Here is a 13,604-nt window from a genome sequence, read left to right on the forward strand (position 1 = left end):
ATGAGTTTTTAGTTATATTACTTGAATGCTATGAATGGAAGAATTCTCATGAAAATCTGCAAGACTTTGATGCAATTGTGTGGATGATTTCAGGGAAGAAGAGGCTAGGCAAGGAAGCAACCAAATCTATAAAGGAAGCTTGAAGATCACATGTGGAGTACAATGTGAAAGTGGCGTTTAACCTCCAGTTTAACCTTAAACTGGAAGTTAAACGCCAGAATAAGGAATGCACCAAATGCTGAAAGTGGCGTTTAACCTTCAGTTTAAGGTTAAACTGAAGGTTAAACGCCAGAATCATGAAAGCTGAGAAAAGAGGAAACTGGCGTTTAACCTCCAGTTTAACCTCAAACTGAAGGTTAAACGCCAGAATGAGAATGGCACCAAGGGAGTGATTCCACGTTTAACCTCCAGTTTGACCTCAAACTGGAGGTTAAACGTGTTCGAACTATATGAGGCACCAGGAAGCCATTTTCACGTTTAAGCTCCAGTTTGACCTCAAACTGGAGCTTAAACGTGTTCGACATTCACACTCCAGGGCTACCTTCTTCATTCCCACGTTTAACCTCCAGTTTGATCTCAAACTGGAGGTTAAACATGTTCGGCGTTTTTGCTACTCCAGGGTTGCCTTCTCATTTCCACGTTTAAGCTCCAGTTTGACCTCAAACTGGAGCTTAAACGTGTTCGACCAAGAATTGCCTCCAGGGTTGCAATCTTCATTTCCACGTTTAAGCTTTAGTTTGACCTCAAACTGAAGCTTAAACGTGTTCGAGTAATTACCCTCCTGGGTTGCTTTCTTCCAATTCCACGTTTAAGTTTCAGTTTAACCTTAAACTGAAACTTAAACTTCAACTTAAACGCCACTCTTTGAAAGGGTTTCTGGGCCAATTATATTGAGGTTTAAGTTAGCATTTGAACACAAATATTAACTTAAACCTATTATGGTATGAAACCCAATTGAATATCATAGTTTATGGGATTGGGCCTGAAGAATTGATGAGTCTGGAACTTCAATTTGTTGAGTCTTGTGTCATTACTTGTTTATCACTAAGTTTGCTCAATGAATGTTACAGAGTTGGATCACAGCCTCATCAGTATTATGGATCATAAACCCAAAGCAAAAAGGAAATCAGGGAAAGGCCTCAAAGCCCAAGAATCACAACAGAAGCTCAATTTAGAAAGTGTATAAATAGGATAGAATTGAAGTTAGTAGGGGACTTTTTGACACTTTAGCATTTTTTTACTTTTAATAGAATTCGGAGCTATGACTCACTAAACCCCTTTCATTGGGTTAGGGAGCTCTATTGTAATTCAATGAATCAATAATACTTTTTATCTTCTTCTTCAATCTTTTCTCTTGAATTTTGTTAGAAAGCTTCTCGATCTAATTCCATTGGGTAGTTGTCTTGGGAAAGAAACTATCCATAATTGGAATCCTTCGGAACCTTGGGAAAGGAATGGAGGATTCATGCTAGAGAAGCTTTCTCACAGTGAATTGGATTGGGGTTTGGATGGATATTGTGACATGTAATCCTACCAAATTGTGGTTCATGAAGCTGTGTGGTATAATCAGTGATCGAGCATCATCTCTTCTTATGAACATTTAAACCAAGGGATTGGGAATTTGTTTGTTTTTAGAGAGAATTGGTGAGCCAAGGAATTGGGATCCAATCATATAAGATTGCCAAGCAAAATTCAATGAATGCATTGGTTGAGGAAGAGATAGAAATGTTTTGATTCGGAGATCTCAATATCTCCTGAACCCCAATGAATTCCCATTTCTGATCTACATTTTCTCTTTACATTCTGCAATTTAATTTCATGCAATCACCCCATCCCTTTTAATTTCAGCAATTTAATATTCCGCAATTCTCATCTAAATCTTGATTCCGCTCAACTAGAACAAACTTCTAATCCGAATTGCTCATTCAACCAATCCTTGTGGGATTCGACCTCACTCTATTGTGAGTTTTTACTTGACGATAACCGGTGCACTTGCCGGAAGGAATTTTGCCGATTGTGCAATTTCCTAAAATCATAGCATCAAGGTTATGCTACATCAAGTTTATGGCGCCGTTGCCGGGGATTGGTTTTCGATTGACAATTCTCAAATTGGAAGTTAACTAGATTGAGCAATTTTTTGTTTTGTTTTGTTAATTTAGTTCAAGTTACTTGTTGAATTTTAATTTTTGCACTCTGTTATTTGCTTTTTCTTTCTTATGCCTTTCATTTCAAGCAACTAATTCACTGACCCACTAACTATTTGAATTAATTCCTCAACTGCTCTAACCATACTCTTCCATTAACCAAGAGTATTCCACTTGGTTGTTGCTTGTGGTGTGTTCTTGTATGACAGGTAGGAGAGGAGAGACATCAACCCCTCCATATACCGAACCAGAGAGGACCCTTCATAGACTTAGAAGGGAAGCAAGAAGGAAGAGGGTACTGGGAGAAGAAGAATCTGAAGGAGAATCTGAGGACAACTTTGAGGAAGCTCTAGATCTCAACATGGATAGAGAAGTTCACAACCATGAGAGGGATGATGGAAACAATGCCATTCCTGAGAGAAGGGTTCTTGGTTCATACATAAACCCAACCTCTGGGAATTGTGGTAGTAGCATTCAGAAACCACCCATTCAGGCCAACAATTTTGAACTCAAACCACAGCTAATATCACTGGTGGAGAACCATTGTTCATTTGGTGGGAGTGCTAATGAAGATCCAAATCAACATCTCACCAAATTCCTGAGAATTTGTGACACAGTGAAGTCCAATGGAGTCCAGGAAGATGCCTACAAACTGCTCTTGTTCCCATTTTCACTTAGGGACAAGGCAGCTAAGTGGCTGGAATCATTCCCAAGGGACAGCCTAACAACCTGGGATGAGGTGGAGAGCAAGTTTCTGGCACGTTTCTACCCCCCACAAAAGGTCAATAGGCTTCGATCTGAGGTTCAGACTTTTAGACAACAGGATGGTGAGACTCTCTACGAGGCATGGGAGAGGTTCAAAGAGTTGACAAGGAAATGCCCACCAAACATGTTCCCTGACTGGGTGCAATTGCATATTTTCTATGATGGACTTTCTTACGAATCAAGGAAGGCTGTAGACCATTCATCCGGAGGTTCATTGAACAGGAAAAAGACTGTGGAAGAAGCCATTGAAGTGATTGAGACAGTGGCTGAGAATGAGTACTACTATGCTTCAGAGAGGCACAACACTAAGAGAGTGATGGAGCTGAACCATGTGGATACAATTCTAGCCCAAAACAAGGTGTTTGCCAAGCAACTAGCAGAGCTCACCAGGAAATTAGACACAAAGCAAGTGGCTACACTACACACACAAGATCAAGAGGAAGTAAGCACTGAAGGAGGTGATTGGGAAGAGGCCAACTATGTGGGAAATCAACAAAGGCAACCATATGATCCACAGTCCAACACTTACAACCCAGGATGGAAAAACCACCCAAACTTTGGGTGGGGAAACCAGCAAAGCCAACCACAAAACCACAAACCTTACAACCACAACCAACATAACAATTCCACATACCAAAACTCCAACCAAAGATCATACCAAGCCACACAAAACACTTACTCCCAACCACCATATCATGGCCTAAATAACCAACCTGCCCAACCTAATCCGAACCAGCAATTTCAAGATCAATTAAACAGGATAGAAGGAATGCTTGCAACCATGAGTCAAGACATAACCGAATTGAAAGCTTTTAAGGAAGAAGTAAATTCTAACTTGCAAAACCAAGGAGCTGCCATCCAGAAGCTAGAAAATCAAATTGTGTATTTGTCTAAGCAAACCCCTGGGCCAAGCGTTTCTCATGCTGCCAAGGCTATTGCAAGGGAAGAATGTAAAGCCATAACACTCAGAAGTGGAAAGAAGCTAAGGGAGATCTCAAAGGAAACCACAGAGGATGAAGCAAAGGAAGATGTGGGAGACAAGGAGCAGGGACAATCTTTTATACCATCTGCAACAAAAGAAAAAGAAAAAGAGGTCCTGAAGCCTTATACACCCAAAGTACCATATCCTCAGCGTTTGATGAAAAGTGAAAAGGATGACCAATTCTCCAGATTCTTGGAGATTTTCAAGAAGCTTCAAATCAACATTCCTTTTGCTGAGGCAATAGAGCAAATGCCACTCTATGCAAAATTCTTGAAGGAATTAATGACCAAGAAGAGGAGCTGGAGAAATGAGGAAACTGTGTTGTTAACTGAAGAATGCAGTGCCATCATTCAACACAAACTGCCTCAGAAATTGAAGGATCCAGGCAGTTTCCAAATCCCCTGCATCATAGGAGAAGTCATGGTGGAGAAGGCCTTGTGTGACTTAGGGGCCAGTATCAATTTGATGTCTCTAACCATGATGAGAAGAATGAAGATTGAAGAAGCCAAACCAACAAGAATGGCCCTCCAATTGGCAGATCGAACTTTTAAATTCCCTCATGGGATAGTTGAGGATTTGTTGGTGAAAGTGGGAGATTTTATATTTCCTGCTGACTTTGTGGTGTTAGATATGGAGGAAGAAGCTAAAGCTTCGATAATTCTGGGAAGACCATTCCTGGCTACTGCTGGAGCCATCATAGATGTCCAAAAGGGTGAACTCACTCTTAGACTACATGATGAGAAATTGGTGTTTAACGTATTCAAGGCAATGAGCTATCCATCAGAATCACTAAAGGAATGCATGAGGGTGGATGTAGTGGACATTGCAATATAAGAAACCTTTGAGGAAACCACAAGGGAAGTGGCAGAGGAGGAGTTCACCAAGGATATTGAAGTTAGAGACATCAAGGCTGCCGAAACAACCATGCCAAGCATGCCAGAGAAAGTGAAAGAAGAAAAGGAAGCACCAAAACCTGAGCTCAAAGCATTGCCCCCTAATCTCAAGTATGCATACTTGGGAAGTGATGAGAGCCATCCTGTTATCATTAGCTCTACCCTGAGCCAAGAACAGGAAGAAGAATTGATCAAGGTGCTACAAACTCATCAAGATGCCATTGGATGGACCCTAGCTGATTTGAAGGGGATAAGTTCATCCATATGCATGCATAAAATCTTGTTAGTAGAGGATGCTAAACCGTCCATTCAAGCTCAGAGAAGATTGAATCCCGTCATGAAAGAAGTGGTACAAAAGGAGGTCATGAAGTTATGGCAGGCAGGGGTAATCTACCCCATTTCTGACAGCCCATGGGTTAGTCCCATCCATGTAGTTCCCAAGAAAGGTGGCATAACTGTGGTGCCAAATGAGAGGAATGAACTCATACCCACAAGAACTGTCACTGGGTGGAGGATGTGCATAGACTACAGGAAGCTCAATGAAGCCACCAGAAAAGATCATTTTCCACTCCCATTCATGGATCAGATGCTTGAAAGGCTTGCAGGACATGCTTATTATTGCTTTCTGGATGGATACTCAGGCTATAATCAGATAGTAGTTGATCCAAGAGATCAAGAGAAAACATCATTTGTTTGTCCATATGGGGTTTTTGCGTATAGACGCATGCCCTTTGGATTGTGCAATGCACCTGCAACTTTCCAAAGGTGCATGCTGTCCATCTTTTCGGACATGATCGAAAAGTTTATTGAAGTTTTCATGGATGATTTTTCTGTGTTTGGAAATTCTTTTCCTAGCTGCCTACACCACCTTGCCTTGGTGCTTAAGAGATGCCAAGAGACCAACCTAGTATTAAACTGGGAAAAGTGTCATTTCATGGTCACAGAAGGAATAGTCCTTGGCCATAAAGTGTCCAATAGAGGCATTGAGGTGGACAAAGCTAAGGTGGAACTCATTGAAAAACTACCTCCACCAAGTAATGTCAAGGCAGTTAGGAGTTTTTTGGGACACGCTGGCTTTTACAGAAGGTTTATTAGAGACTTTTCTAAAATAGCCAAACCCTTGAGTAACTTGCTTGTCTCTGATACACCTTTTGTATTTGATAAAAATTGCATGCTAGCCTATGAACTGTTGAAGCAAAAACTTTCCTCTGCACCTATCATTGCCCCACCTGATTGGAGCTTACCTTTTGAACTGATGTGTGATGCATCAGACCTTGCTATTGGGGCAGTGTTAGGACAAAGGAAAGACAATTTGGTACATGTGATTTATTATGCCAGTAAGGTCTTGAATGATAACCAAAAGAACTACACAACCACTGAAAAAGAACTCTTGGCAATAGTCTTTGCATTTGACAAATTTAGATCATATCTCATTGGGTCTAAAGTCATTGTCTTCACTGATCATTCAGCTTTAAAATACTTACTTGCAAAACAAGAATCCAAACCAAGACTTATTAGATGGGTTCTTTTGTTGCAGGAATTTGACATTGAAATCAAAGACAAGAAGGGTGTAGAGAACAAGGTAGCAGACCATTTATCAAGGATACCATGTGAAGAAGGAAGCATACAAAGCACACATATAAATGAGTGCTTTCCTGATGAACAACTCATGGTAATTCACAAAGCACCCTGGTTTGCAGATATAGCAAACTTCAAAGCCACTGGGAGTTTGCCGTTGGAATTTAACAAGCATCAAAGGAAGAAATTGGTAAATGATGCCAAATACTTCATCTGGGACGAACCATACTTGTTCAAAAAATGTTCGGATGGCATACTAAGAAGATGCATATCAGAGGAAGAAGGAAGGGAAGTCTTATGGGACTGCCATGGCTCCACTTATGGAGGACATTTTGCAGGAGAAAGAACAGCAGCTAAGGTGTTGCAGTGTGGTTTTTATTGGCCCACGATCTTCAAAGATGCAAAGGAACTAGTGAAGCACTGCCATGAATGCCAGAAGGAGGGGAACCTGCCAAGAAGAAATGAAATGCCACAACAATTCATTCTGGAACTTGAATTGTTTGATGTATGGGGGATAGATTTCATGGGACCCTTTCCCACCTCATACTCAAATAATTACATTCTTGTGGCAGTAGACTATGTCTCCAAATGGGTCGAAGCAATAGCAACTCCAACCAATGATAATAAGGTGGTCATGAACTTCCTCAGAAAACACATTTTTTGCCGTTTTGGGGTTCCAAGAGCAATCATCAGTGATGGAGGAAGCCACTTCTGCAACAAACCATTAGAGGCATTGCTTCTAAAATATGGAGTCAAACATAAGGTAGCCACACCATACCATCCACAGACAAGTGGGCAAGCCGAAATATCTAATAGGGAACTCAAAAGAATCTTGGAAAAGACTGTGGGAGCTTCAAGGAAGGACTGGTCGATTAAGCTAGATGATGCTCTTTGGGCATATAGGACAGCTTTCAAAACACCAATTGGAATGTCTCCTTACCAACTAGTATATGGAAAGGCTTGCCATTTGCCACTGGAGTTGGAGCACAAGGCATTCTGGGCCTTGAAACTCTTAAACTTGGACAGCAAAGCTGCTGGAGAAAGAAGGATGTTGCAAATTCAAGAGTTGGAAGAATTCAGAGCTGAAGCTTATGAGAATGCCAAAATTTACAAAGAAAGAGCAAAGAAGAAGCATGACAGCAACATAGCCCCAAGGAAATTTGAAGAGGGACAAAAAGTATTGCTCTACAATTCTAGGCTGAAGCTATTTCCAGGGAAGCTAAAATCAAGGTGGTCTGGACCATTCCTTGTTACCAAGGTCTCCCAATATGGACAAGTAGAAATCATGGAAGAAAAGTCACAAAGAACCTTCACTGTGAATGGTCAAAGACTCAAACATTACTTGGGAGATGTAGAGGAGAAGGACAAGGTTAAATATCACCTCAACTGAGGAAACTGACCGTCAAGCTAATGACGTTAAAAGAGCGCTTGTTGGGAGGCAACCCAACCTGAGGTAACACTCTTTTGCTGTTTCTTTTATTTGTTTCAATAAAAAGGTGAAGTAGTTTATGTGCATTGCAAAGAATTAAGTTTGGTGTTTCACACCAAACAATGAATTCGTGGATCAATAATTCAAAGGGGAATGTGTAACTCTAAGTTTGGTGTTCCACCATAAAGATCAACTGAACACAACAACCTTTGAATTATATTAAAGGAATAACAATTCTAAGCAATCACAGAAATACTTAAAATTCTTAGCAGCAACTTCATTCCAAGGAGAATTCAAGGATTCAAAGAGCAGAGGAGTAAGTAGGAGATTAAGTTTGGTGTTCACACCCCAACTTAAGACTCAGACACTTGCCCATACATAGTTGAGCTAACCACTCAAGTGCTTGAGAAGCAAGCAACTTCATCACTCTTTGCAGGAAAGGAAACAAGGAGCTTAAAAAAAAAACATGAAGCAACAATTAGGAGAAGAAAGAGAAATCAAATTGTTTCCTGACAACAAGGAGAAAACAAGAAATTTCACAAGGTGGTGTTGTTCCTTGACCATTCTTTAAAAGGCAAACAAAAGCATGCTTGTTCTGGTTTAAACTGTAATTGTTGAATCTTTCTTTCATTTTAAGTCATTTTGTAGGAGTGTTGGTTTATTGCTTTGAATAAAGTGAATGCCGAGATGTTTGGATATAACTTCACCATCTTAAACAAATGCTTGCCATGCTTGTTCTGTTTCCAAAAATAAAAGAAAAGTTTGAACAAAAGTAACTTGGCTCAATTAGTGACAAATCAAGTAGAATTAAGTGGTGGTATGCATGCTTGATTGTTTAGTCAGATCACTGGAAATAGAGTGTAGAATTATCAATTTTTGTGTAGAAGTTGAGTATTGTCTATGGATCTTGATGAATAAATGTCTTTGGCCATGAAAAAGAAAGAAAAAGAAGAAGAAAAAGCCACTGAAAAGGGGCAACCAAAAAGCAAAAAAAAAAAAAATTGAGAAAATAAGCTAGGCACCAATGGTTTGAACTTCTGAGACAAATGCCTGTGGTATTTATGTATTAAGGATATGCTTGGATGAATAGGTTCTGAGGAGTGTTTCAACACTTGGTAACTTGGGTTAACTAACCCGGGATTATCAACCAAAAGTCCATTATCAAGAGCAACCTAAATACAAAACATTTAGTCACACAAAGAGGTGCTGGGCATCAATGTCTCAAGAAGAAATGTGAACTAAAAATGCCTGTAGTGGATATGTGTAATGCAATGATAAGAAAAAGAAAATGCCAAAGGCTTGTGCAACACATGACACTGAGCAAACAAGGAGCAAAGGAGCTCTAAGAAAAAGAAAAACAAAGAAAGGAAAATGTGCCAAAGACATAAGAATAACAAGAGGCCATAGCAGTGTTTGATGGATGCAATGAAAAAGTGATAATCCTACCTAATAAGAATGAAAAAGTGATACTGCAACTTTCTGCATAAAACCCTTCTGATGAACTTCAAATGTTTGCTAATATAGCCAATGTAATTGCTTTTTGTTTCATACTTGTTTTCTCAATTAACTCAGGACTTGCTTAGGGACAAGCAAGTATTAAGTTTGGTGTTGTGATGCCAAGGCATCTTAGGCTAGTTTCACTAGCATTTTTCTGTTAGTTTTAGTTGTTTTATGCATTTTCTTGAGCTTAAAGTAACCAAGAATGGTTAAATGAACAACAAAGTAATGAATCATCCAAACAATGTAATTTTGATGCAAATTCCATGAGTTTTTAGTTATATTACTTGAATGCTATGAATGGAAGAATTCTCATGAAAATCTGCAAGACTTTGATGCAATTGTGTGGATGATTTCAGGGAAGAAGAGGCTAGGCAAGGAAGCAACCAAATCTATAAAGGAAGCTTGAAGATCACATGTGGAGTACAATGTGAAAGTGGCGTTTAACCTCCAGTTTAACCTTAAACTGGAAGTTAAACGCCAGAATAAGGAATGCACCAAATGCTGAAAGTGGCGTTTAACCTTCAGTTTAAGGTTAAACTGAAGGTTAAACGCCAGAATCATGAAAGCTGAGAAAAGAGGAAACTGGCGTTTAACCTCCAGTTTAACCTCAAACTGAAGGTTAAACGCCAGAATGAGAATGGCACCAAGGGAGTGATTCCACGTTTAACCTCCAGTTTGACCTCAAACTGGAGGTTAAACGTGTTCGAACTATATGAGGCACCAGGAAGCCATTTTCACGTTTAAGCTCCAGTTTGACCTCAAACTGGAGCTTAAACGTGTTCGACATTCACACTCCAGGGCTACCTTCTTCATTCCCACGTTTAACCTCCAGTTTGATCTCAAACTGGAGGTTAAACGTGTTCGGCGTTTTTGCTACTCCAGGGTTGCCTTCTCATTTCCACGTTTAAGCTCCAGTTTGACCTCAAACTGGAGCTTAAACGTGTTCGACCAAGAATTGCCTCCAGGGTTGCAATCTTCATTTCCACGTTTAAGCTTTAGTTTGACCTCAAACTGAAGCTTAAACGTGTTCGAGTAATTACCCTCCTGGGTTGCTTTCTTCCAATTCCACGTTTAAGTTTCAGTTTAACCTTAAACTGAAACTTAAACTTCAACTTAAACGCCACTCTTTGAAAGGGTTTCTGGGCCAATTATATTGAGGTTTAAGTTAGCATTTGAACACAAATATTAACTTAAACCTATTATGGTATGAAACCCAATTGAATATCATAGTTTATGGGATTGGGCCTGAAGAATTGATGAGTCTGGAACTTCAATTTGTTGAGTCTTGTGTCATTACTTGTTTATCACTAAGTTTGCTCAATGAATGTTACAGAGTTGGATCACAGCCTCATCAGTATTATGGATCATAAACCCAAAGCAAAAAGGAAATCAGGGAAAGGCCTCAAAGCCCAAGAATCACAACAGAAGCTCAATTTAGAAAGTGTATAAATAGGATAGAATTGAAGTTAGTAGGGGACTTTTTGACACTTTAGCATTTTTTTACTTTTAATAGAATTCGGAGCTATGACTCACTAAACCCCTTTCATTGGGTTAGGGAGCTCTATTGTAATTCAATGAATCAATAATACTTTTTATCTTCTTCTTCAATCTTTTCTCTTGAATTTTGTTAGAAAGCTTCTCGATCTAATTCCATTGGGTAGTTGTCTTGGGAAAGAAACTATCCATAATTGGAATCCTTCGGAACCTTGGGAAAGGAATGGAGGATTCATGCTAGAGAAGCTTTCTCACAGTGAATTGGATTGGGGTTTGGATGGATATTGTGACATGTAATCCTACCAAATTGTGGTTCATGAAGCTGTGTGGTATAATCAGTGATCGAGCATCATCTCTTCTTATGAACATTTAAACCAAGGGATTGGGAATTTGTTTGTTTTTAGAGAGAATTGGTGAGCCAAGGAATTGGGATCCAATCATATAAGATTGCCAAGCAAAATTCAATGAATGCATTGGTTGAGGAAGAGATAGAAATGTTTTGATTCGGAGATCTCAATATCTCCTGAACCCCAATGAATTCCCATTTCTGATCTACATTTTCTCTTTACATTCTGCAATTTAATTTCATGCAATCACCCCATCCCTTTTAATTTCAGCAATTTAATATTCCGCAATTCTCATCTAAATCTTGATTCCGCTCAACTAGAACAAACTTCTAATCCGAATTGCTCATTCAACCAATCCTTGTGGGATTCGACCTCACTCTATTGTGAGTTTTTACTTGACGATAACCGGTGCACTTGCCGGAAGGAATTTTGCCGATTGTGCAATTTCCTAAAATCATAGCATCAAGGTTATGCTACATCAAGTTTATGGCGCCGTTGCCGGGGATTGGTTTTCGATTGACAATTCTCAAATTGGAAGTTAACTAGATTGAGCAATTTTTTGTTTTGTTTTGTTAATTTAGTTCAAGTTACTTGTTGAATTTTAATTTTTGCACTCTGTTATTTGCTTTTTCTTTCTTATGCCTTTCATTTCAAGCAACTAATTCACTGACCCACTAACTATTTGAATTAATTCCTCAACTGCTCTAACCATACTCTTCCATTAACCAAGAGTATTCCACTTGGTTGTTGCTTGTGGTGTGTTCTTGTATGACAGGTAGGAGAGGAGAGACATCAACCCCTCCATATACCGAACCAGAGAGGACCCTTCATAGACTTAGAAGGGAAGCAAGAAGGAAGAGGGTACTGGGAGAAGAAGAATCTGAAGGAGAATCTGAGGACAACTTTGAGGAAGCTCTAGATCTCAACATGGATAGAGAAGTTCACAACCATGAGAGGGATGATGGAAACAATGCCATTCCTGAGAGAAGGGTTCTTGGTTCATACATAAACCCAACCTCTGGGAATTGTGGTAGTAGCATTCAGAAACCACCCATTCAGGCCAACAATTTTGAACTCAAACCACAGCTAATATCACTGGTGGAGAACCATTGTTCATTTGGTGGGAGTGCTAATGAAGATCCAAATCAACATCTCACCAAATTCCTGAGAATTTGTGACACAGTGAAGTCCAATGGAGTCCAGGAAGATGCCTACAAACTGCTCTTGTTCCCATTTTCACTTAGGGACAAGGCAGCTAAGTGGCTGGAATCATTCCCAAGGGACAGCCTAACAACCTGGGATGAGGTGGAGAGCAAGTTTCTGGCACGTTTCTACCCCCCACAAAAGGTCAATAGGCTTCGATCTGAGGTTCAGACTTTTAGACAACAGGATGGTGAGACTCTCTACGAGGCATGGGAGAGGTTCAAAGAGTTGACAAGGAAATGCCCACCAAACATGTTCCCTGACTGGGTGCAATTGCATATTTTCTATGATGGACTTTCTTACGAATCAAGGAAGGCTGTAGACCATTCATCCGGAGGTTCATTGAACAGGAAAAAGACTGTGGAAGAAGCCATTGAAGTGATTGAGACAGTGGCTGAGAATGAGTACTACTATGCTTCAGAGAGGCACAACACTAAGAGAGTGATGGAGCTGAACCATGTGGATACAATTCTAGCCCAAAACAAGGTGTTTGCCAAGCAACTAGCAGAGCTCACCAGGAAATTAGACACAAAGCAAGTGGCTACACTACACACACAAGATCAAGAGGAAGTAAGCACTGAAGGAGGTGATTGGGAAGAGGCCAACTATGTGGGAAATCAACAAAGGCAACCATATGATCCACAGTCCAACACTTACAACCCAGGATGGAAAAACCACCCAAACTTTGGGTGGGGAAACCAGCAAAGCCAACCACAAAACCACAAACCTTACAACCACAACCAACATAACAATTCCACATACCAAAACTCCAACCAAAGATCATACCAAGCCACACAAAACACTTACTCCCAACCACCATATCATGGCCTAAATAACCAACCTGCCCAACCTAATCCGAACCAGCAATTTCAAGATCAATTAAACAGGATAGAAGGAATGCTTGCAACCATGAGTCAAGACATAACCGAATTGAAAGCTTTTAAGGAAGAAGTAAATTCTAACTTGCAAAACCAAGGAGCTGCCATCCAGAAGCTAGAAAATCAAATTGTGTATTTGTCTAAGCAAACCCCTGGGCCAAGCGTTTCTCATGCTGCCAAGGCTATTGCAAGGGAAGAATGTAAAGCCATAACACTCAGAAGTGGAAAGAAGCTAAGGGAGATCTCAAAGGAAACCACAGAGGATGAAGCAAAGGAAGATGTGGGAGACAAGGAGCAGGGACAATCTTTTATACCATCTGCAACAAAAGAAAAAGAAAAAGAGGTCCTGAAGCCTTATACACCCAAAGTACCATATCCTCAGCGTTTGATG

General features: G+C 40.0%; 2 non-coding genes across 2 annotated transcripts; both read right to left on the reverse strand.

Annotated features, from left to right (window-relative positions):
* Positions 1–2,931: 2,931 nt before the first annotated feature.
* Positions 2,932–3,035, reverse strand: LOC112713717 (small nucleolar RNA R71). Its single transcript, XR_003158687.1, has one exon. It is a non-coding gene; the product is annotated as a small nucleolar RNA R71 (small nucleolar RNA).
* Positions 3,036–12,485: 9,450 nt separating this feature from the next.
* On the reverse strand, positions 12,486–12,589 carry LOC112713704 (small nucleolar RNA R71). The gene has a single exon (XR_003158674.1). It is a non-coding gene; the product is annotated as a small nucleolar RNA R71 (small nucleolar RNA).
* Positions 12,590–13,604: the final 1,015 nt, after the last annotated feature.

The sequence above is a fragment of the Arachis hypogaea genome, chromosome 9 (assembly GCF_003086295.3).
Source record: "Arachis hypogaea cultivar Tifrunner chromosome 9, arahy.Tifrunner.gnm2.J5K5, whole genome shotgun sequence".
NCBI classification, from domain to species: domain Eukaryota; kingdom Viridiplantae; phylum Streptophyta; class Magnoliopsida; order Fabales; family Fabaceae; genus Arachis; species Arachis hypogaea.